This window comes from Oxyura jamaicensis, chromosome 7 (genome assembly GCF_011077185.1).
Source record: "Oxyura jamaicensis isolate SHBP4307 breed ruddy duck chromosome 7, BPBGC_Ojam_1.0, whole genome shotgun sequence".
NCBI classification, from domain to species: domain Eukaryota; kingdom Metazoa; phylum Chordata; class Aves; order Anseriformes; family Anatidae; genus Oxyura; species Oxyura jamaicensis.
In genome coordinates this window covers 11527384-11552377 of record NC_048899.1, presented here as the reverse complement: position 1 = coordinate 11552377, position 24994 = coordinate 11527384, and the positions used below count along the sequence as shown (strand labels likewise).

Below are 24994 nucleotides of genomic sequence, written 5' to 3'. Positions count from 1 at the left end.
AAAGATCATGTCTATTAATCACAGATAAGAGCACAGCCTATTGTGTCCCTGACAATTAGAGCTCTCTGCCAGCAGAGCAGACGCAAATGCCAAGATGAACAAAATGTAAGATATTTTACAGGCTTTTTGCAGAAAATCCTGCACACATTATAAGGAGGGTCTTGAATTTTTGTAGTGTTCTGCAAGTGAATCATAAGCAGCTCTAAATGCCCAGGCCTTGGTCAGGCAAGGCGAGACCTATTTCTTGCAGTAGGAGAGATGCTTTAAATAGGCTTGGGGGGTTGCCTTGTTTTTGGAAGACCAGGTGAAGAGATCTAATGCTTGTCTCAGTTATGTTAGAGAGAACTCACAGAATATGGGCTTATATGTATAGGAGGTAACTTCTCGGCTGGAAGCCCCAGCATAAAGCACATGGGAAGCACATACAGAGGTGAGGGAAATGATCCTTGGAGCTGGGCAAGAAACCTTGCTGTGGGCCCACAAGACTTTTCAAAGCCTGTAACAGTTGGCTCTTCTGTGCTGGGATAAGACCAAGGTACTTCAAAAAAAAAAAAATGAAAGAAAAGAAAAAGAAGAAGAAAAAAAAAAGCTGTAAACCTCTGTAAACAGTGAGTGGGAAAAAAAAAAAAAAAAAGGATCAAATAAATCATAGATCTGATCTGGAATTCTGCAGGTCATGCTGTGTGCCTTTGGATTGGCTCGAGGACAGCAGAGACATACAGGCAGGCCTCTCCTGTTTCGTGTGTGACCTTCCTGCTAGGCTGTGCTCTGTCTGCCCATTCCCTTTTATCCCTGGTTTTAACAGCAAAATGGAGCTAGGAAACCTTTTAGTACAAAGGAGTTATTGAAATTTTCCCTTGAAAATGTCTCATTTTGAGAAATAAGCAAAAAAAAGTATGTAATCAGAAACTTCCCAGCCATCAGAAAGAGCCTACTTTTTTATGCCTGAGCAAGATTAAACCTTTCAGCATTTGGTTATGCATTTTGCAATGTAAGCCTCACTTTGCCTACATGTATGCTACAAAAAAGTATTTTGTCTTTTTTTTTTTTTTTTTGGTAGGAACACAACACGTTATCTATCACTTACATAATCAAGGTTACCATAGGAAAGTGTCTGAACCTCTTCACTTGGCTTTGCTACCTTCCGAAGTACTAAGGTAATTTAAAAAATACATTGAACTCACAGAAAAAAAAAAAAAAAAAAAAAAAAAATCTGAAGTTCAAGTTCATTGTATTTATTCCTTCTCTTGGCTCTTGCACACTGTGGATGTCTACCTTTCATCTGTGAAGCATCTAATACAAAAGGCTGTAAAGCACAAACTCACAGATTTTCAAAGTTGCTCTGGGTTTGTGTGGTTCCTAGCACAAGGGGGTCCAGGTCAGGCTGGTCCTTGGAGCAGCTGATGGGACATGGCAAGAGTGGGCACAAAGAAACCCTGATCAGACAGCTTTGGGGTACTCACGGCTCCGTCAGAGCTGCGTCCTTCAGCTGTGGCAATATGAGGGCAAAGAAAGATGAGGACTTGGGGGAAGAAAACCCAGGCACATCTGGGTCTTACCTGAAAGAGCCTTAGACACAGCTGGAGCAGGCCCTCCTCAGTCTCCTCTTTCAGATGCAGCCCTAAGGCTGCTTCAGTGCAAATAATAATTTAGGGCAGCAGCACATGGTTACATCTATAGGAATAACATATTTGTAAGAATTAGTGTATGATTTTAGAGTGTTTCAATGACCATAAACAGCATTTTAATTTGTGTCTGATGTCCCTGAAGAAGTTACCTGCTATGTGAGCAATTTAAATGGGAAATCCAAAGCAGTGTTTTTCAAGCCCTAGCAAGATACACAGTTCTGCAAACAAGACAGAAATGACTTTTTTTTTTTTTTTTTCCCCATGAACTGACTTGTAATTCATTTCTGCCAGTGTTCTGAGCTCTGAGTGAGCTTGTTGCTGGAAGACCAGAGACAGAGGGCACATTTTGAGACTATTTGTTTTTTGGAGTTTTACAGGTTTGAAGAGAAACAGAGTTTACTCTTGGTTGCTATATATTTTCCCTATATTTATTTTCAAATCAGCTGGGTTTTCTGCTGAAAACAGCACTCTTATTTTCTTTCCCTTAGGATGTATTTATATTTTTAATTCAGAAAGGTTGCCATGTGGAGAGACTGGAAGTTCTAGGAGCAAGGTTGCAGTGTGTGTGATGGGGGCAGTTGTGTATATTCCAGCACTGTGACAGGAATCATAAGTGTGGGCACTGGCTTGCTTGTGAATAGAGGAGCCATTGACATTCTGGGTCCTGATACAAGCTCTTCCAAAAAGTATTATCCTTGTGCACACTGCTTTCCCAGTCAAAAATCCCCCCACTGCTCCTGTGCCTGCTGTCACTACCATGTGCCTTTGGGGTAAATCCTCTGGCCAATGCAGTGGCACAAAGGAGGAATTCAGCTCCATGACCTTCATTACTTGGGATAAGGACAGGCAGTAGCTAGAGAGACCCCACGTCAGGCAGGCAAAGCTCTTGCGGCACCTCAGGAGGGACATTGGTGGGAAGGATGTACAGTGAAGGAAGAGGAGGGGGTGGAGATGAACTCTCAGGAGGATCTGATCTCCCAGACTAAATGATGCCTTTCCCATACTGTAGATAATCCATCTCACCTGAAGTACATCGATCTGCACACTCTTTATCTGAAAGGATGTGAAGAACTCCAGAGGGCAGTCTTATGATCTCCCTATATGGTGGGCATCTGGGCATTTCCCACCACAAAAGCCTTCTTTTCAGAAAGTATTTCTGAAAAAGAAGCCTTCCTGGTGGGGATAGCTTGTTTGCAGAGGAAAACCTCTGAGGATGGACTCTAATGGAAGGAACCCACAAGTCCTTTGGAACAAAATAGTGCCTAGCTTCTGAGTAGCATTGTTGCCACCAACAGTCACAGCTTAGAAAACTTCATTTTATAGCCAGTTCTTCAAAAAGGAATTAAATACTCAGCTTTTGTTTGAAAGTGAAATTAAGCAACAACTTTTGCATGGGATCTATTAACGTGATTTTTAAGCCAGTTTATGAAAGTATTTCATTCCAGGAGGATAACTAAAATAATCTCAACTATGACCTTATAGATGAGATCCCAAACCCATCTGAAATCAGTATAGATGCTCCCATTTAGTTAAAGTGGCAGAGGTTTTATAGGTAGTGGCATTATTACAACAGCATAGACATTATTTTTGTTCTGAAAAGGTGAACATTTTGCTCTACTGTTGTAGATCAGATTTTACCTGATCAAAGAAACCCTGTCATCCCATCAACCCTGGCCAGGTATGACATCCCATCAGGACTCTTAAGAGGCTTCTGATATTCAAAGGAGAATCATGAACATTATGGGTGTTTCAGCATAATGGTAGGCTTTTTATTGTTAGGTAGCATAAGATGGGTGATTCTGAACTGTTATTTTTGAGGTGAAGTTTTTCCTTTCAGAGCATTCAGGAAAAAATAAAAGGTAATTTGGCAATTGATGTTAACTGAAGCTTAGGTGCCATTTGCAAGCTCTAGCCTTCTTAATTTTTTTTATATAGAGAAATTTACCTTTACATAAATATTACTCATGATCAATTGAGTCCTAAATAATCCAAAGCCTTGGAAACGTCCTTGGAGAGAACAGGATTTTTCTCTATCTGAGAAATACTTTCAGAAATGTCAAGAGTAATAACGAAATCCATTGAAAAGACAAATAAGTGAAAATGTGTTGGATGCCATTGAACGAGGGTCCACAGGTGCTTTCTGGAACTGGGAATATTTGGGGCATTGAAAAAAAAAGGCACAGCTCTCTGTCACTGAGGTGAATCAATGACCCTCAGCAGAGCCTGAAACTCATTGTGTGTGTAAGGTGGCCTGTACAAAGAGAGTTGTCAGCGTTGATGCAATTTCTAGTTCATAAGGGGTTCTCATATGTATGGCATACTTCATCACTGTTTCACACAGGGATTTAGGAACTGATGTGGCTTAAGCTGAGTCACATTGTAGGGGCAGAACAGGGGAAGTCAGGTATGGTCTGCGGCTAATCAAAAGGCATTTGAAACTGTTCTACAGGTAAAGCAGATTTGTGTCCAAAACAGTGTATTAACATATTTAATAAAATATATTCTTTCTCCGTCATTGTTTTCAGGGACATGTCCACCCACAAGAGCATTTGTGCAACTAGAAATGTCTGAAAATTCAATAGTAAAATATCCGGAGATACGTCAGCCCTGATACCACTCTACAAACAGGCCACCTAATGGACATTAGATACTAATGAGCTTCAGCCTGTGCTGAGGTGACATTTAGTTAAATGAGTAGAATCTATCCAAAAACATTGATTAGTTTTGGTTAGGGTACATAAGCATTGCTAAAAATATAAAGTGAAGTTATATATGGGGAACCAACAAACAATTTGCATCCTGAAATATTAAACTGTCTCTCATCACCTCACACACATGCTCTTGAATTGTGATGCTGGGCAGAGATGAAACTAACCATGCTCCAGTATTGACCTAATGCAGTCAACACCCAAAATAATATATATTTTTATATATAAATATATAGTTTAAAAAAAAAAAAAAAAAAGTTACCTTTGCTTGCATCTGCCCAGAGTGACACCGTTGAGGTAAATTACTTGTACAGACAGAGCTAATGTGGTGGATGTAATGGAGACACCTTGAAATGATATATTTAGGAAATGTGACATATTTAGGAAATCTATCAGACAGCCTTAACATTGACAATGTTCAGAATTTGTCATTGGCCTTGAGGTCCATATGCTACGGCAATCAAGGAAAAACATTCAGTCAGAAGCAAATAGTTTTGTCTAAGTTGTATATCTTGTTGCATAACACAGGTTCAGGATTGAGTTGATGAATAACCAGTGATATCAGCTACATTTTTGCTGAATAAATAAGCATTTAGAAACCCTGCAGGACTCTACCACATTGCTTCCAATGAGTTTCTTCTCCTACTGAAACATTCTTATCCACATCTTCAAGGCAAGAAACCTTTTGTTGATGTTCTTCCTCTTCCTACGCTTTTCCCAGATTTTACTGGAAAAAGGTCATCTCTACTCATGCAGCTGGAGTTTCTCATCCTTTCTGAAAAACAGCAGGGAAGAAGGTGCAGAGGACTGGAAAATCCTCAGTCTTGTTTTGATGTCAGTAAGAGTTTCAGTAAGCTAAAACAGCAGTTCCAGGCTCAGAAAGAACTCTCTTCGGACAGTGTTTTTGGAAAGAATATTAGTGAATGTTATGTAAGCTGAACCGAGCTGCAATACTTAAACCTTTCATTGCTTTTCATGGTAGAGGAAAGAAGATATTATAAATATGTAAAATAAGGCAGTAGTACATTAACATAAATAACACTAATAAATTGTAAAGCTTTGTAGAAAACAGAAAATTGCTAATGGAATAATGCACATTTGTTGATTCTTGGAGCAGACACTGGCCATACATCATGCACCAAAGCAAGTGCTAAGAGCATCGGCATATAACAGCATTATTTAAACTTCTTTTATGGGTGAGATTAAATAGCTATCAAAGCAGCCCATACTGAGACTGCTGATTGGTTCCAAGAGCAACCGATTCCCTTTCTAGTTTTTGTTTGCATATAAGAGAATATTACAGGAACTTCAGTGTTTGGGGTTCCTCTTAATATTTACATCCTTAAAGCAATACCTTCCAGGAAGCTGATCACCAGATTATCAGTAATGAAAACTGCCCTCCCAAAGGAAAAAAAAAAAAAAAAAAAGAAAGAAAGAAACAGCTCAGAGGTTAAATTTCAAGTAATTCCCTGCTGCCACTATGCCTCACTCAACCTTGCCACACAACCCCAAGAAATGATTATCATCTGGTCTGTCATTTCATTTCTTTGCTGCTTTGCTGCTTTGACCAACAGAGGCATCAACAAAATGTATCACAATGGGCGACAAGCAGTGCGGATGCACAGCCAACAGGAATGGAACCAAACCCATCGACTCATCGCATGTAGAGCACTGGTTGCAGTGACAACTAACTTTTGGTCACTTTAGTCCGGCATGGATTTGAATGAAGCTGTAAAGAACATAGGCAATACACAGTGATCAAGGCTCCTGCAGAGGTGGTTAATGCCTTTATTCCCAAAACAGGGATTTGTAGTTAAGACTTATTGAGGAGGGTCAAACATGTTCCTGCACCTGACAGGGCTGCACGCCTTCCTGAGGAAGAACATGCCCAAGCCTTCCACCATTCAGCATTAGCAACACAGAGGCAAAAGCAAATCAGCTCTGCTGAGAGGCAAACCTATCAAACGGCATGCCTCTAGCCAGGGCACATGGAAAACCTGCTGTTGTAGCCACACTCCAGTAAATTCTGCAGCTTTTTTAACTTGGCCCCTCCCTTCTTGTTAAGGTATGAAAATGCATCAGAGCCAAGTTAAAGGAATGAATTGCAGATAGAAAATCCTGGGTTGTTGATGTTCCTTATGCCAGATAAAAACAAATAATGGTGGTGTTTGTTTTTTTTTCTTGGTTTGGTTTGGTGTGGTGTGTTTGTTTGTTTGTTTGTTTGTTTGTTTGTTTTCCATTTGGCAATAAATGGGCTTTTAAACTGAAAACAAATTTTGATATTAAAAAAGCTGTGGCTGTAAAAATGGTTAAATTAACAGGAATGAGCACTTTCACACAGGAGAAAATGATTCATTAACTGCTCTTTCGCCATTGTAGAAGAACCCATTTTTGGCTTGTCCTCAGAGAGTCCAAGGATGCTTATAATACAAGCAACGTTTAGAAAAACTTCATTACACAGAGAAAATTCCAGGCTTCAATTTTTCTTCTTGAGAGAGTTCAGTAGCTGCTTTATTTTGTGTGTGCATGTGTGTGTGTGTGTGTATTTATACACAAAATTAGGTTCTAGCAAAGGGAAAGTGCATTTATGCAAAAAGCAATTCATCAACCACTTCTGTGCTTAGAATTCACTGAGGTAATTTAGATACTTTAATGGCAAGGTAGTTTGGGTAAGGTATGCAATAAACGTTTCCCCCAACCCCTCCAAACAGTTAGGGTAATGGAAAATGTATGCTCTAAATGAATCTTTTTAGTAAAGTAATTCTTGTTTTAATTATTTATCAGTTAGAAAATATGAAATATAATGACATAGCAAACTTCTTTGGAACCTCTTTTCATGTTGTGGGAGCACTCTTACATTAGCTGGAGGTTTACGCCAGCTGTAACTAAAAGGCTAACATAATGCAGTATGCGGCACTAATCTGTTTCTTGTAACATTAAATGAGCAGCAAGCAACTACCACTATGAGAAGACCCTTTGGATCTATTATTTGCAATATTTTCACCATGGCCTTGACCTTAGTGATGTCAGGCATATATTACATCTCCGCTATAATTTACTATTGACATCATGGATTAAATTTGTTGTTCCAGCTAATGCAACAGAGCAAGCAAGGTAGATTGTGAAACAAAGCCAGCTGCTGAAATACGAGGGTTGTCAAGTATAAATTTACAAAAGATATTCAGACTGAGCACAGAAGACAAAAATAAATGGACAGAGAAGCTGTTTTTGACAGACTGCAAAGGGCTAGAGACTTAAACTTGAACATTGTAAATCCAAATGTCACAAAACACTGCTACAGAATGTGAGACATGTCTATTTCTCAGGAATATAAATGGTGATACGAAACCAAACTTCCAAGATGCTGTGCATTTTTTGAGAAGTCTATCACTATCTCCTGATAAGAAATTTAGTGATCTTTTTCTCTTTGCTTTAAAAGCAGAGAAATTCATCATTTAAATTCAGTGACCAATATAATAAGTGTATTTGGGGCAGGAAGACTATAAAAATAGCTAAAAGTAAGTTTTGTATAGTCTTCTGTATTTCTAGGAAAGTACATTCCACTGACCGATATGTTCTCTCTGTGAAATTTATTTAATCAATAACATCTAATTAATTCTTGTTTGAGTATTCATACAGATAGCTGACATTTTCATACAGATAGCTAGGTTATGTGCCTGTGGAAGAACAGCACTGTATAAAAATAGAACACTTTACGGTACATTACGTTATTCACATAAGTCAGGCCGTGCCTTGCCGAGGGTTGCTGCGGTCTGTAGGGTGATGTGCTGCAGACAGGAGCCACGCAGCATGCCATCCGCACAGCCCAGGGAGGCAGCAAGGCGTGCACAGGTCTGCCGCCGAGGCCACAGTGTGCCCCATGCTTGGCTCAGCTTCCAAATCCTCAACTGGTGAAGCAGGGACCTGAAGCTGAAAAAAAGAGGAGCAGTATGCGAGCCAAAGCCTCTGCCTTGGAGGTTTTCAGCTCTGTGTTTGAGTCAGCAACAAGCATGCGCTTTCTTATTTCTTTACAGCTTGAGGGAATAAATCTAACTTGAGGAAATTAAACTCTGACTCCGTGACCTAAGTAAGTTGTCAGCGCAGATTTAAGAGGAACATATCGTAGTCACAAGACCATCAATGAAGGAACTGTGGGTTCTACCAAAATATAAATAGAGGGCACTGCTTTGGGATAAATGCAGGACAGGATTGATACCTTTCTGTGTGATATTTGGAATTTCTCCAAAACAACTGCATTTTGCAGAATCCTTTCCTCCGGCACAAATCTAGCTGTGGCCTTACTGCCTTATTGATGAGATGGCTGCTTCTGGCAACAGAAGAGCAGGGGACTTGAAACAGTGTTCAGCAAGAGCAGGCTTTGCATTGGAAGGGCTTGGGGTTTCTTTTTTCTTCTTTTCTCTTGCTACCCTAAGTTCCTCATAAATCAGTTTTAAATATAAAATTGGGATGGTTAAAGGAAACCATCGCAAACCTTATTTTGACACATGGCTAAAACCGGTGTTAAGACGAATGGTCCTATTGTGCCAAAGATGCTATGAGGGAGGACCAAGGTAGGCCAGATCCAGAGAGCCTCCACGCCCCACTGACTGCAGGCACCTCTCCGGAGCAGCTCAGGTGCACTGTGCTGCAAGAGGCAAGAGCGACAGCATGCCACACAAGCTTAGCATTAATTTTGATTCATTTTGCAGATCAAGCTTGTAACGCCTTTAGTAGTGCTCTCTGGTGCTAAACGATTTACACCATTTTAGACTTTTCCAATCTTAACATCAATTACTTGTGACAATTCCAGATAGCGATCTAATTTTGGCAAGGCAGCATTCATACCAATGGCTTCATTCAGCCTATATATCGATTTCCTCTAAGCTCTGCTTTTCTGGGAAAATCTTTTACACTGACACACCTGGCCAGCAGATGTGGCTGTGCTATTATACGTGATGCAATTAATCTGGAAGGCTGGCGTCACAGTACTCTCCACGATGCTGTGGCAGCATTATTGTGATTCATTAGTGTCACTTCCTCGGCAAGTTGTAATTGGCAGTGCTATATTGTTTCTGTAAGAAGCACTCACTGTGATGGTAGGAAAAAGAATGGCATATTTTCTTTTCTGAGGCAAACAAAGGTTATCCTTGTTTACGCATCAAGTGTAAATGTAAAATGAACAAGCTCCATCTTTAATTTACCTTTTCTACCTCGCTGAAAAGCCTAGGTGTTAGAGGACGGCACCGAGATGCATTCACCAGACAAAAAGTATTTCCTATTATTAATGGCTGGAGGAGCCCTCTGTGTAATCAAAGGACACAGCTGTGGTGATATACGGCCAGTGACAAACGGAGAGATCTTTCCTTCTCCCTGCTACAAGCTCACCAGCTTGCAGCCAGCAACTTCCAGTGCTGTATATCTGCAAGATAAATAGCACAAGATATGAATATACGCAGTGCTTACAGTCTTGAAAAGTATTGTTATATCCCCCACATCCAATCATTCTAAATATGACTCAAGTGCATTTTTCACAATTTCGGGGCTATTCTTGCTGTTTGTAAATAGATACAGTTCCTGAGCAGAGATTTAAAGCCCTCTAACGGTGCTGCTTTCTGCTGTCTGATGGGGAATCGGATGCCTGCGTAGTCAACGGTGTCAGCAGTGTGGCTTTCGCGAGATTCATAGCCCTCTTTTGCGGTGACAAGCAGCACTGAGCTTATCTGTGAAAGGAATCAGCCGAAGAACGCACAAGAAATCATTTTTATTTCCTTATGCACCTACACCAAGAGAATCTAAGGAAAGAACTCATCCTCTTTAATATGAGTGTATTTAAGGAAAAGGAAACAGGTTAGCTGTTTCTTCTGTAGTTGTCTCTAGTCACATTTTTACAAAATCAGGCATGATGTGTAGCGCCAGTCCCTTGAGTTAAGGATGTATCGGAGCTGAGACAAAACTTTCATGCTAAGAAGGGAGCGATTGCCAATGAAGGCCAGCAAGGGTGCTGGGTAAATAAAAAAGGATGTGCCCTTTCACCTGCCAGACTTTTGTTGCTGTTGGTATAAGTGGGTCCAGATTTCCACAAAAATGAACCTGAAGCTGTCAGTGGGCAAGGCCAGCCCTTTGATGGCTCGGTGGCAGAGGGGTGTCCCTGCACACGCGCGCACAGAGGAAGTCAGTGCCGCGCTGACCTCTCCGTGAACCTTCTCGGAGATGCAAAGATCAGCCAAGAAGGCAAAGGTCAGCATTCATGCTGGTCACAAACAAAAATCAGATTTAGCCAGTCACTGGAAGAGTCTTTCTGGGTCCTTGGATTATCTGAGCAAAACAATAACAAAAACATTTTGCAAGGTTGGTTTGCAAAGTCTCAGCACGCTCAGTTCTGCTACGCTTGTTTGACAACCTATTAGAAATGATGTTCATTTTTCCCATGCAATGTATTTATGCAGGAGAAAAATGGAGTTAAATAACACGAAGGAAGTAGCACGACATGAGAACAATATGGGAATTCAAAGTCAGCAGTGATACTGCTTGTGTCATGAGATGCAGAAGTACAAGCTGAAGACGTGAAATTATATCTCGATTGCCTATGAAGAAAAACATTGAGTTAAAGGCAAGGCAACAGTAAGCGAAGTCTGCAATTTCAGTTATAATTGACTTCCCCAGCTCTTGCACAGTGCTTGGTATCAGATTATAACACAGTAGTATCTTTGTTTAAATCAGGGGAAAAATAATCAGAATGAAATATACAAGTAATATAATCCTACTTTCAGCAGGTCAGAAGCGAAAACAAATGTGGTGATTCTGTTTCTGCTGTAGCCCGAGGTGGACATTTGCCCAAGTGAGCACACAAGATACATTCTAGCACAAACCTCCCATTGACTTCAATGGGGCCCTGCTTTAACCCAGACACAGCAAGTGCTATATCCTAGCAGAAGCACAAACTCCCACCGTGGGAGGGTCTTTACTGCAGTGCACTGCTAGGATCTTGTTCTAAGACAGGAGTTATTAGGAATGTTCTCTTGTTTGCCTTTGTTTTCTCACTGGCACAGTCCAATAAGCTGATGCAAATACTAAGTTCCGCAGGGGAAAACGATGAGTGAAGTGCAAGAAGAATTGTACAGAGATATGAAATTTAGGTTACAGATTGAAAAGGGTACCTTTAGCTTGTCATAGTGTACTTCAATAATGGCAGATGGCTCATTGGTACAGTTTATCTAAAATATTATGAAAATTCTACATTTATCTTTCCAGAAAGTATTCCCGAATAAAACAAAGTAAAACTTAAAATGTTTTGCCCATGTATCACTATGGGTGACTTCAATTATATCTCAGCCTTTTTTTTTTTTTTTTTTGAGACTCATCTGGATTATTTTGACCACTTACCCATGTCTGGTAGCTCATAACACAATTGCTCTTTCACCAGTAATTGCTCACTCTGGGGACAGCTTTACTGTGCTTTCCTTTGTTAAGGAAAAAAAAAAAAAAAAAAAAAAAAGTCAGGTTCGTTCTCCAGCTTTTGCACTAGAATACAAACTAAAATGTTTCTGCAAGACACAGACTTTGCAGCTCTGGGGCATGGCCTGCTCAGCTGTGAGAACCAAGGAGCTTTCAGAGCAGCGAGGTGCTGCTGCTAGCACTAAGGCTGCTTTGTGCCTGCCCCAGCGGTGGGATGGCAGCTCCTGGTCTCCTGGTGCCCGCTCCTGGGCCGGCGGCAGCTTCCAGCTTCTCAGCAAAAGGGCTTGGATGGTAATTCTAGATGAGGCTTGGGCCAGGATGATGAAGCAAGGTATAAATTAGACAAGTTCAATGGAGGCGGTATTTAATGTACATAATACTGGGAGGACTTACAGCCAGGGCTACTCCTCTGTCCTGGTTGCAGAGCAGAATAATGGAAAATCTGATCTTTTAATCTTCCTGCAAATATTTTAACTCCTTTTAAAGTCCTTCTCCCTCCAGTGCTGCTGAGTATGTGAGTGCTCATAGATCCCACAGTGGCTGTGGAGCCTCTTCTTGTCCCATCCGCCAGCAGAGAAATATTACCCGGCAGCAAATAGACTGCCCTGGCCAACTTTTTCTCAGGAGTATGAAAGCAGCTTGCCAGGGAACACTCTGATCTACACACACTGACTTTTTGAAAAGCTGGAAGAGTCTAAGAGGACAGTAAAAGAGGCTAAGGTCATGCAAATGTTTTAAAATGGTAAACGTGATGACTAATAGGCATTCAGCCTATTAATCTGAATAGAGCCGTCATCCATGTCTTGGAAGCTTAATATTGGAGGCAAGCAGTAAATAATGAAATGACGGTGATAGAGCATTCTTCCCTGCACACTTCCAGGGAACCAGGTCTTGTCAAGCAAATCTGATCTTAGTTTTTTGGGGGTGAAATGGCAAGTTCCATTGATAAAGCAACAAGAACACACTAAATGGACTAAAATCAGCAAACAGCCAATACTAAGTATCTGGCAACTTAAAAGCACCTTCCCCTATTGAGGTCCAGCAGACACCAGCCCTCCCGTTCCGTAGCTGAGGGTGGCAGCGATGCAGGGGCAGGGACACAGCACCCAGACAAGCAGAGCAGAGCAGGTCCAGGGGCAGCAACCACTGCCAGCCAGAAGTCCGCGGATCCCAGACAAGTCAATAGGGCTGAGGCAGGGCTGAGGTCGAGCTGGGAACTCCGGTGAGCAATGTCAGGTCAGCACTGGTGTGGTACAAGGCAGGCATAGGCGTACCAAAGATGGCAAAAGTCTGAGCTAAAATGCAGCATCGGAGCATTTAGTGTTAGTAGGGATATTGGGTCAGTTCTTGATGTATATTATGAAGCTAAGAAAAGTTTTTTTAAAAGAAAGTATTCAAAGAAAACAAATCAGGAAAACATGCCTTAATCTTTTAAGGTTATCCAACAGTTAAAAGGTGACTTAATCAAAGTCTGCAGGTATCTACATAAGGAAGAGAGATTTCTGATAACAAATGGCTATTTAGTCGAACAGAAAAAGGCACAGTAAGATCCAGTGGTTCGAAGCTGCAGTACTTTCTCCAGCATGGGCCATTAATCATTGGAACAACCTACCGCAGGATGTGGTAGATCATTTGAAGTCTTTAAATCAAGGCTGCATCTTTCCAAAAGAGATTCCCTCCCTCAGACAGAATCTGCATCTGATGCAGAAAGTGCTCCTTGGGGTTTGCACCCTGAATTACTCAGGATTGATATGAAAGTCCTTAGAATGTATTAAATTAAAGAAAGAGAGGGAAAAAAAATGCTGTGTAGAAAAAGAGTGAAGATAAATAAGTGGGTGTTATAGGGCAGTGTAACTGATTCTCATGCCTTGTCACTAAGTTCACACAGCTACTTATGAGGGCCAATTATGGAAAAGAAGCAGACTGGGGGAAAGGAAAAAGGTATTCTTTCTAAAAGGCACGCCTTCTGTCCTTTAAACACAGTGTGATAAAGGCGTGCTTTTAGCTCGAAGTTCATCTGGTGAAGTTCTGGCCGAGCACAGTGATGGGCTCACCAGTTGTTATTTACAAAGCGTGGATTCCTGGGCATGGTTAAAAAGTACCACTTGGTGCTCTTTCAGTTAAATCCCATTCCTTTGACGCCAATTTAATCATGCCTGAAAGAGATCTGTAAAACAGAAGCACTTTGAGTTTCCTACAGAGAAAAAAGGAAGACACCAGCCCGTGGGAGAGAATACAGCTCTTATGTCAGAAAGAGCAAATGCATAGGGTGCAATTCCACGGCTACACTTCTGAGTTCAGACCGCCTGAGTTTATGGCCAGAACTCCCACGGGGAGGGGCAGGAGTATATAAGGATATACACCACTATTTATAGTAACAGCACTAAGCATTTATATAATTCTAGTGCTCTGCTCTGATGGGACTTCCTTTGTGCTGAGACCTGCACAAACACATGAGAAAAGGAGGGAAGAAGACAATCGTGCCCTGGAGGAGCTCTGTAGCCCCACACTTCCAGCAGCCTGCGCAGAAAACTTGAGCTGCTCTTCTGGGGCTGCTGCCCAGACAGAACAAGGACTCTAGTTCCATACCTGCTTTGAGCCACATGAAAAATTGTTCTCTCAGACTTGATGTAGACATTTTGCCTCTGATGTGCAAACAGCTGCTGGATGAAAGTGTCTGTTCCAAGCTCACTGAGCTTTTCATGATCAGAGGGTAACAGTAAAGAGCTGGATTCAGAGATTATTCTGGCTCTGCTCCATCTGTCCCTTGGGATCCAATAGTTATGTCCCTAACCCTTCTGTGACCCAAGCATATGTAATACGTGTAGGATGGCTCAAGATAGTGTATGAGGAAATGAAAACACATAGTGATATACCTGCTAATTTGTTATCTGCGTGCCAGGACACATGAATGAGGCAGGGTGTATGCTGGCTGTGTGCGTGTGCTGGACGTGTCTGTGCTGGACATGTGCGTGTGTGCAGGCTGCATGTGTGTGTGCGCATATACGTGCTGCACGTGTGCATGCTGTATGTGTACACCACCACCACCACTGAAATATGACAGATTAATTAAAATCGGAAGCTCTGTGGAGTAGGTGTTTTGTGCCTGTGTTGTTCCTGGTACAGGAATGGGAGTACGAGCCCAGGTCAGGGCTCTGAGTGCTGCTACCGCACAACAATAATACTCAGTCACAACAATTCAGCAGAGTTCCTACTGTTGAGTCCTTCCACTCATTTCACATATTTTGCCATTTACATTGTCGAATCATTTCTCCTCTTTCCATAAGCTTATAAAAACAAACAATTAGTTAAGAAAATATCTAGGGCTTTTCTCCCCCCACAAGCCCATTTTAGTCTTCCTCTTTCTGAAGCATGCTGTTGTGCTGAGCAATATTTTCCCCCCTGGGGTCTGCGTCTCACCAGTGATGGCAGCCAGATGAGGCCATCCCAGGAGGGATGAGGACCATCCCCGCCGAGGCCGAACATCCCTCCGAATTACCCCACCAGTGCTGCTGACTGGAGCAGCCAGTGTGCGGGTGGGAGGCTCAGCTGCTGTTCAGCAGTCACAGCGCCGGTAGCCCCGTCTGTCAGTCATCACAGCCCAGATCCCACACTGAAACCTCCACAGGCTTCGAATCAAGCCTTCAGCACTGTTATACTTCGGGAATGCGTGTGCATGTGTGTGGTTTCTGGGTGTATGTTTTAATTTTGTTTTGTTCTGGAAATACCAAGCATGTCCTTTGAGACCATTAGAAATGAGTTTTATACAGACATGGTAAAAGACCACTGTAGGCAAGGATAATAAAATATGAAATTATTATGAGAGACAAAACAACTAGTTTAAAAGAGGAAGTGCTGAGTTTTTCAAGCTCAGCAAGTGTGATTATTTTTCTCTTTCATTTTCTGTGTGCCTGTGAGTGTACAGAGTCCTAATTTGAGAACTGGAAAAAAATGGGGTTTGTTTATGAGCAAGCAATATAAACTCATCTATCAGACTCATCAGGACGTGGGGCAAATCATAAATTACCATCTCAGTGTTGTCTTTAAGGGAACAATGGCAGTTACCCCATGTGAGGATGTGCCCCTTATTTCTGAATCAAGGAAGCTAAGAGTTTTGCTTCTGGCAAGGACAACTCTAAAAGGAATCATTCCTAATGCAATCTGTCCTTGAAATAAAGCTCCCTCTCATCTGCATTCCCTGTCTCATCTGATATGGTCTTCAAATATGCAATTTTCAGTGTTTTCATATGACACGTTTGGGATGGGAAAAAATATTAGCAACATGATTCCTAACAGAATCTGCATGAAGTCATCACACGTTTGAGTTCCTGCTAGACATAAACCCATTATCTTACAAACTGTGTTGCTCACATGGCATTCCTACTAAGCAGCTGCAGATGATAAGAGCTACTCTGCATAATTTGCTTTGAAGTATCTTTGAGACAGGATTAACCAGATGATGTGCTCTTTTTTTCTCTCTTTCCCTCTTTCTCTCTCGTTGTTGTCAGCAGCAGCATGCTCCTACAGAAAGGTTTGTGGATTGCAGATACCCATGTGATATATGTGCTCCTTGTGAACAGATTGTCTGTATCTTACTGTAAACGTGTTAATGTTTGCACTGCTAGAAATAATGGGCATTTCTCCCCCACACATAGAAATCTGAAACTGCTGAAATCAGCCAGGAAGAAACCACTGCAATTAGCCAGTATGAGTACTTGACAATACCTCTGATTTACCAACACATGATTGCTCTATTTTATCTTTCCATCAGCTTTCTTTCAAGTTCAAATATCATTGTTTTTCAATCATGCTTTTGATTGAACCACGATTGCATTAGCTTTGACATTACTTGAAAATTAGAATAATTTATATTTGCATTGGCTGACAACATCTCTGTCTTCCGAGAGATTGAATTGTTTTGTAGCTTCTTCCAAGGGATAGTTTTGTTGAGTGGAGAACCACATCTTTGCCCATTCGTTTTCTGCATCACTTGTTATACACAATGCAAAGGAAGTGACTATGAAAATGCAAATGAATATCCTTGTCTGAGTAGTGTTAATATGATAGCATGATGTACATCTGAATGGCTGAGAAAATGAAAGGATAACAGTCTGAGCTGTGGAAACATGAGCTACGGTGAGAAAGTTGGAATTCAGATTTACTTCTTCTTTCTCAAATCCAATCCATGAATAAAAGAAATAAACATTTATTGGACACAAACTTAAATACCTTAATCTCATCAGCTTGCATTTGGCTCTTTGTCTTTTAATGCTCAAATGAAGCACCTCATCAAAATTAGATTAAGATGGTAAACGAAATCAAGGTCAACTTTTTATTAACTTTTGCTTTTACCTCGCCTCTTTTTAAAAGCATTTGCTCTGAAATCTCCTGGCTGCCGCCGCTGGATGTTTAGTGGCAATACTGCAGACTTTTAGGTTTTATGGATTCTACAAGAACAATATAACATGATACTGACAATCATAAACAGATACTAAGTTGTTTCAGTTTGGAAACAATTGCAGCCATATAACCGTTGGTGGGCTCTTTTATATGAACTTTTATTTTTCTCTGTACAATGGCTAACATGGGAACTATCCCCTATCCAATAGAACAGCTTGTATTTGCTCAGGAAATGGTTAAGTTACAGCAGGTCACCCCTGGTACTTCATGGAAATGCTTTGATTTGTCTTCCATACAAAAACAGTTAGAGTCATTTGTTTTACTAACAACTCCCCTCAGAGCAGAACCTCAATACTATCTTAAAAAAATTAACTTCACACATGACTTTGTCAAGAAGCTTATTTCCATCTCAAGAAAGTTCAAATTTCACAAAATCTGGACACTGTGTAGTTAAGAGGACAGAGTTTGGAAATGTTATTTCTCTTCTTTTTGCTGCCCATACTACCAATTCGGCTGTGGACTTTTCAGGTGACGTGTATGCAGCACTTCCTAAGCAGATAGAAATGTCTGGACTTGACCAGGTCTACACAGCTTGGCCATTACCAAGAGGGCTCTGGGCAAAATTGTGGCCATGCCTCCAGACTGCATTCTGGCTAGTTCAAAGACTAATCTCATGGATGTGTCCACAGCAGTCATACTTTCTGAAAGCTTCTGACAATTTCAAAAGTATTTGGCATGTCTGAAAATAGGGAACAATTCTGGTCTGACTGATTACTTTCAAAATGGAGGAAACATAGCTGCAGTCCCCCCCAAAAAAAGATTGCCAAGGCGGCTTAAAGATAAAATTAGGTGTAGACAGACAGCATCAGTTTGGGATATATCCTATGTCCCCGTCCCCTGAAAAGTCAGTTTTTGCTATTAAATTTGAATATGTCATGTAAGGAAAAACAAAGCAAAACAAAACCCCTGCTCTTCACAATTGCACCTCCTGTTGTTTAATTATTATAGTTTAATGGTGATAAGTCTAGTTCATCTTGTGCATCCAGATTGGTTGAGAATGCTATCTGGACTTGAAATAGAGAAAAAATAAAAGATTTCTCTTTGTTGCAATTTCAAAGCACTTCAAATTCACCACAAACCGCCTGCAAACAGTAAAGCTCAGAATACCAGCCTGTATCAAGTCATTAACCTTTTAGGACTCAATCAAAGCAGTGTTGTGTGACACTTTATTAATGAATGCTTTAATGTGGTATATAAAAGCTAACAAACATGGAAACTGGCAATGATTCATCAAATTTAATATTCCATCAAACATTTCATTTTGAAGAATGACACTTTTTAAAAATAGTCCAATGGCATACAAGTTCAGAGGAGTGCCTTTAATGAAATTCATCCCCCTCTTTTTAGGACTTTTCAAAATTGTGTTTAGATGCCCAACAAAAGCAAGAAAAGTACATAAAAAATCGAAGCAGTTATGTGACCTTCTAAATAACATTTGAACATATTTTATGGAATCTGTTGTGAAGAGTGAAGGAAGTTGTCCTTATAAATACACTTGCAGTTTAGGTCACACATTGTCTGCAGTCATTGCTAGGAGGCAAAAGCCCTGTTGTAAAACAGCTGGGCTTCTTGGCTTGGGGCAAAGGCAAATTCCACAGCCAGAAACCTAATTAGACACTTTTGGAATTCACGGCACCCTTTCACGCTATGACCTTTTCCTTTCTGTCTTCCCCTCTCTTCTCTCCAGCTCCCCCCCATATGTCCTCCTCCCCCTGCCCTCCCACCCCCTGTGAACATTTGATCCTCTCCTTACTAAATATGTTGCTTTTTTACATAAATACTGTCTGCTGGCCAAATCCAACTCTGCTGGTTATTAGAGCAACTTGGAAGTCATTGAATTGATGTCATGCCTAAATTTGTCCCTGCGATCCATTTAGCTTCTGAGTGACTCAAAGCTTATCCAGTCTCCTAAAAACTTCCAAAAATATGTGCTGCAGAGCAGTGTGTCAAAGGAATGGTTTAATCCATGCTGGAAAATTTCAAGAGTCCCCAAAAAATTCTCATCTTCCCCCCGCCAACCAAAATATACTGACATTAAAAAAAATAAAAAAAAAAAAAAAAACAGAGGCAAGAGAGGCATGTTCTAAACATGACTCATTGCCAGGGTACTTACCTGAATGGGGAAAGCCCAGGTTCAAATTCCTGGCAGGACTTGAACCTGGGTGTCCCAGGTCACAGGTAGGTACATCAACTCCCGGCTGCATACTGGATTTATTTTTTTTGCTTTTTTTTTTGTTTTTTTTTTTTTTTTTTAATTTGGGGGGGGTGATGGTGGCGGTGGTGGTATTGAAATAGCAATTCTGTTCCAAAACTTGTTTTTCTCATTGAAACATTTTACATATCTGCCAAACATTTTTTCAGATCGTCAGATAGGTATTTTTCAATAAACAACATTACCACAAATTTGCTAACCACCTATATCCTCAAACACATTCAAAGCTTTTCTAAAAGGATGATAGACTTTAATTTAACTGTTATTTGTATCAAAGAGAAACAGTATTGAAAAGTACCTACACATTAGGATCTCAGTGTCTTGTAAAATAAATGAGTAACTGATAGAAATGAAAGGCTATTAAACGCCACTGAAGATGCATAATTTACAGTGAGACTATTACATATCATTTTCTTGAATTGTTTTTATAACTTAAGTTGTAATTCTTATACAAACTCATTTCCAGCCAAAGATCATGTTCCCTCACACGGCTTTTTCACTTAGCTAAAAATTGCAGGATCCATCCATTAAAAAAATAATAATAACATGATAAATAGGATATTTTAACTGAATTGGGTAATGGAGAACTGCTGTGCCACTCCGGAGAAATGTCTATAACTCACTTATGCCTTCTGGTATTTGTATAGCATGTTGACTCATGAATCACAGAGTACCTACCATAAAAAAAAAATGTCTCCTTGATAAAAATACATTTTACTCAGCTGAGATTTAGAGAAAAGATTCATGCCTACATTTTTAAAATCACAAATGCTATTGTTACACTTGGGGAATTGTTTTTGTGTATCTGCGGACTTCAGTAGTGCACTTCCTGTTCCAAGTTCCACAAAGCACTAAAGAATTACTTCTTGTCATGCTCGGGAAGGATCATTCTCATTTTACAGATGGAAAAGCTGAGGCGGAGGAGCTCACCAAGCTGACCAAAGGAGAAGTGAGGCTCCACTCCTGTTTTCCATGGTTGCCAACACCAGTGGCAGGAAGCTTGCTTTCATTGCAATTACCCAGTAGCTATCCCTCTCCACTGCTACCTCTTTTCAGATCAAACAGGCTTTTCTTGGCTTTTGGACCACTCTGCCTGCTTGTTATGGAACTACGTGTTTTTCCCTAGTCAGAGGAATTCTAATAGGTTGTGGTTTTGTGAGGAAAGAAATACGAGGGTCTAGGCAGATTTTACTGAAATATGTGTAGCACCACGCGATGTCCGTATGCTTTTGTCACAGCTGGGAATGACAAGCAAGAGTAATTGTCACAGTCACTGACAGTAGTAAAGGGAAGAAATTGAACAGCTACCGGGTGTGCAGGGGATGGCCAGAGCTGGGCTTTCCTCCAAGGAAAATGGGAGCTCATCTCTCAAGGCTTGTGGAGCGGAGGGTCAAAATCGGCTGGTACCTGGAAGTGCCAGAGATGCTAGTGAGAGGAGACCCTGGCAGAGCAAGTCTCAGCATCAACAAAGAAAGAAATAACATCCACAGGGCTCTCTGTGACTGCAGGCAGACACGATATCACCTCTGCTGCTGGGATGAGTGAGGCTTCCCCAGCTGTCCAGCTGCGATGGGTCGCGAGTGCCGGCTGCGGGTGCTGTGCGCCCCAGTGCTGCACCTCCAGCCAGGTCTGGTGGGGTACAGCACCTCCATCAGCCTGGGACCCCAAATATCCCTCATTTCACCTTCCAGAACCAGCATGGATCCATCACATGCTGTTGCCATTTGCACAGGATTAGATATTTAAATCAGAGAAAAATATTGTTCATTATCATTTGCAAGTATCATTTTAATCACAAACTAAACCTCAAAGCAACACTAAGCATGCATGATTGCTACCTGGTCAGCATCGTCAAGGTCCTTTGGAAAAACTAATTAGTATGTTACTATATATCTACATACCTCGGAGATAAATGTTGTTTGCATCTCCTTCCCTAATGACAGAGTGGAGATTGTTCAGTAAAGCACCCTACCTCTTAATATGCAGGGTTTGTTATAGGAGCGGCTCAATTCATATTTCCACCAGTTTGATGGTAAGTGAACAGCAGTAGCAATATTAATCTGCAGTAACCTGTCAGTGAACTCTACAGCTAATATGATGTAGTTATGATTTTACCATCAATCAGAACTGAACAGGCCCTGGACAATCCTTACAGCACTGCCTCAAAAAATCTAATTGTGCAAAAGCTTCATCGGTTTCCAACATTTCTTTTTTATCTGTCACAGACTTTTGGCCTACTACACAACCTTTTATTATTGGTCTTATTGCATTAGCTTGTTGGACAAAAAAGAAAAGGCTAAATCTAAGGGTTCCCCTGCATTCCATCATTTGTTACCATGCGGGATCCTATTTGACAGATCCATATTATTTTAGATTTAGATAAATATTATTAGGACATATGGTTTTGTGTGAACTTTTGAACCACTGATTGCCAACATATAAAAAAAGACAAGTAATATTTTCTCCTCTACATTTGCAAGTTCAGATGTAAAAGAAATATAAAATAAAAAATGGAAGAATTGAGCTGTATCACAGAACTCAATCTTAGATGAAATGTAAAACCACCTTTTTTTTTTAGTTAATTTTATTCACAGGACAGAAGAGTGGTTGAAAAATGAATTACCAACAACAAATACAAACTTTCACAGAAGTTAGAGTTCTATTACTAATTAAGATAATGACATTTTTCTTTTGGGGCATTTTTAGTACAACCATCTATTATGTAGTTTTGTGGCTTAAATTAGACGTGTGTGTGTAAATATCATAAAAGAAGCACAGACATGCATTCTCAGCGAGAAGCTTTCTTTCAAACACTGGCTGTAAGAGATTACAACTTGCTGTAGGATACATTACAGCCATACATACTCTTTCTGGTGAGTTTACTATGCCAGAAGTTCTGGTGTAACTTTTGTGATTTTAAACATATAAAAACATCAAGGAAGATGAACTATTAACATTATCTGTTTAGTCATTTTAATCTTTTGCATCTTAAATGTAATCAGGCTTTTCAGAACTGAAATTGCTAATCAGCATGTTGGATAAATGTTTCAATTTTAGAATGTGCACGTCTAGAGATAACAGCTGGCTGTAAAGAATATATTTATACTTGTGATTTAATGTATCACAAACTTTATATTTGATTTCATTTAGCTTTACTCAGAAACTGAGAATATTTTTGCTAGCATGATCTTTTCTGACAGCAGTTTTACAGCAGCAGAAAAGCACAGAGTAATAAATGAGGTGTGCATACAATGCATGATGTACTCTTTAAAGCAAGCGTGTCCTTTTAATAAAACAAAAATTTTTATGCAGTTTCAAATTATTCCATCTCTTTCTAATATGAGCCCAATTCATGAAAAGCAGTAAAGACTGTGCGCGCCCAGAACACAGACGTATGTGCTCTTCTGCACCACAGTAATTGTTCATTAATTTAGCAGACCATATAAAAAAAAAAAAAAAACTAACTTCAAAGAAATATTTTGACTATATGAACATCAAATGAATAGCTGAGTTTTAGCCCTCGATCAATCGTAATGTAAAGTAATTGTAATCTAATAAAAATAGCCATACAAAATAAGGAAATGGCTGTTGCATCCTGTTAAAAACATGTAGGAATGCAGCTTTGGAACTACTGAGAGAGCCGAGGTTGTGGAAAGACAAAAACAGGATGTTAAATTGTTACGACAATTGGAAGCAACTGATTTTTTTAAGCACCTATCGCCACTCGTGATAATTTGTTAAGCTGCCTCTAGGGGGTTCTGTGCGACTGCGATTTTGAGAACACCTACCACCAGGTCAGCAGAGGGAGAGGCACAAAGGGAGTGAGGGGCATTTCCACTCGTGGGGAAGATGTCCAGCCTCGTCCTCATGGCTGCAAATTGGACGGCTACACTAGCCTCAGTTTTCTCTAAAGCAAAAACAGCAAAAGAAAGTGGTTCAGATCTTCTGCCTGCTTTAAAATGTGTACTGTCATCATGGTAATAATAAAATGTGTTATAATTAATGTAATTACTTTAAACTGCATATATGAATTTTTCAGGCAGCTGCATTCAAAAGCCAACCACAAAATTGTTCGTTCCACTTTGCATTTTTAATAATGATTTAACTTTTTGTTTTGGAAAGCTGTCAGTGAGGAATGCCAGTTTGACTTCATAATTTCATACCCCACTTTTTGCACATGCTTAGGTCTTTACTGCCCCATGATATTTCTCCTCTGTACTTCACGAATCAACTACAGCAGGTTATACAGGGTTCCTGCTTACTTCAAAAAACAAACAAACAAACAAAAAAATCATTAGACTGTTAATAATAGAATGAAAAATATAATGTAAAAGTTGGTGTGGTACAATGTGTTGTGCCTGGCCAACCACAAATATAGCAATAGAATTATAAGCTCAGCTGGTTAGAGAACAATAAAGCCACATCCATTAAAATGAGTTCAAAGATTAATAACAGTATAATTAAGAAAAAACCTCAAGCTATTCTTTAATGAATATTTTAACAAGAGTAACAACATTCAGGGATTTTTTTGTAACTAACAACTCTATTAGTCCAGATTTTTCAAACATGAGAACATTTAGTCAGAAATCCTGATTTTCTCCAGAGAAGGTCAGTGAATGAGAAGATGGATATTACAAGAGTCTGCTAAATCATTCTGGTTTCTTGTGATGCCTGCAAAACAGCTCGCACACTGCAACAATCCGGTCCTCTCAGCCACCAGTGGCACAAGAGGGTGGCTCTTAACCAGATGCACTTGTAGTGAAATTGAAAGAATTATAGCATTCAAATAATTTTTTTAACCTTTATCATGCATGTATTTTTTGTTGTTGTTATTAAAAAAAAAAAAAAAAAGGAAATAAATGAAGATTCTAACTGTCACCACTTTTACTACAAATTATAAAACACCTCTAGATATTCAATAGTTGAGAGGCCCTATTTCAGCAGAGCACTTGGAGAGAGAGTTAATTTTAGGTAATTTTAAGTCAAACCTGGACTTTCTGCTCAGTAGGGAGGGATGAATCCAAGTCTGGCTGAACTGGTGTCACAGTCCATAGCTAGGCGTAGGCCTGTGAATGTTTATTTTTGGCCATGGTCCTTCTCATGATGGAGTAACCCCTCTGGGGTTAATGCCAGAGAGCTCGGCCGTCTGCCTCCCAGCACACTTCCCTTCTCCCCACCTTTGCTTTTTTCCCTCTTTGGAAATCCAGATTGAAATGAAAGTTGGCCAAAATTGAATCAAGTAGCCTGTGGTTTCAGCTGTCTGGGGGACTTTGGGCAAGTTTTGTCCCAGTCTCTGCACGTAGCTAGAGCCAGCCCACGCCACAAGCATGTGGAAACTGGGTGAGGGGTTCGGCAGCCCCTGGTGCGTGGGAAAGGTCTATGACGGCCTCGCAGAGACAAGGCCCCGCCTGGCCGGGTATTTGTGGCATGGACATCATGAGGAGAGTAGAAAAAGTGCAGCAATGGGCTCTGAGACGGACCGCAAAACATACAGCAAAATTTGATGGTGTGCAGCTCACAAGGGTGTGTTG

General features: G+C 40.4%; 1 long non-coding RNA gene across 2 annotated transcripts in view; it reads right to left on the bottom strand.

Moving 5' to 3' along the window:
* Window positions 1-886: 886 nt before the first annotated feature.
* Window positions 887-24994, bottom strand: part of LOC118169678 — a 114048-nt gene continuing 89940 nt past the window's right edge. For both annotated transcript variants that reach the window (XR_004752228.1, XR_004752227.1), the window contains 2 exons: window positions 4599-4787; window positions 887-1674 (listed from right to left, as the gene is read on the bottom strand). This is a non-coding gene — a long non-coding RNA (uncharacterized LOC118169678). The remainder of the gene's footprint in view (window positions 1675-4598; window positions 4788-24994) is intronic.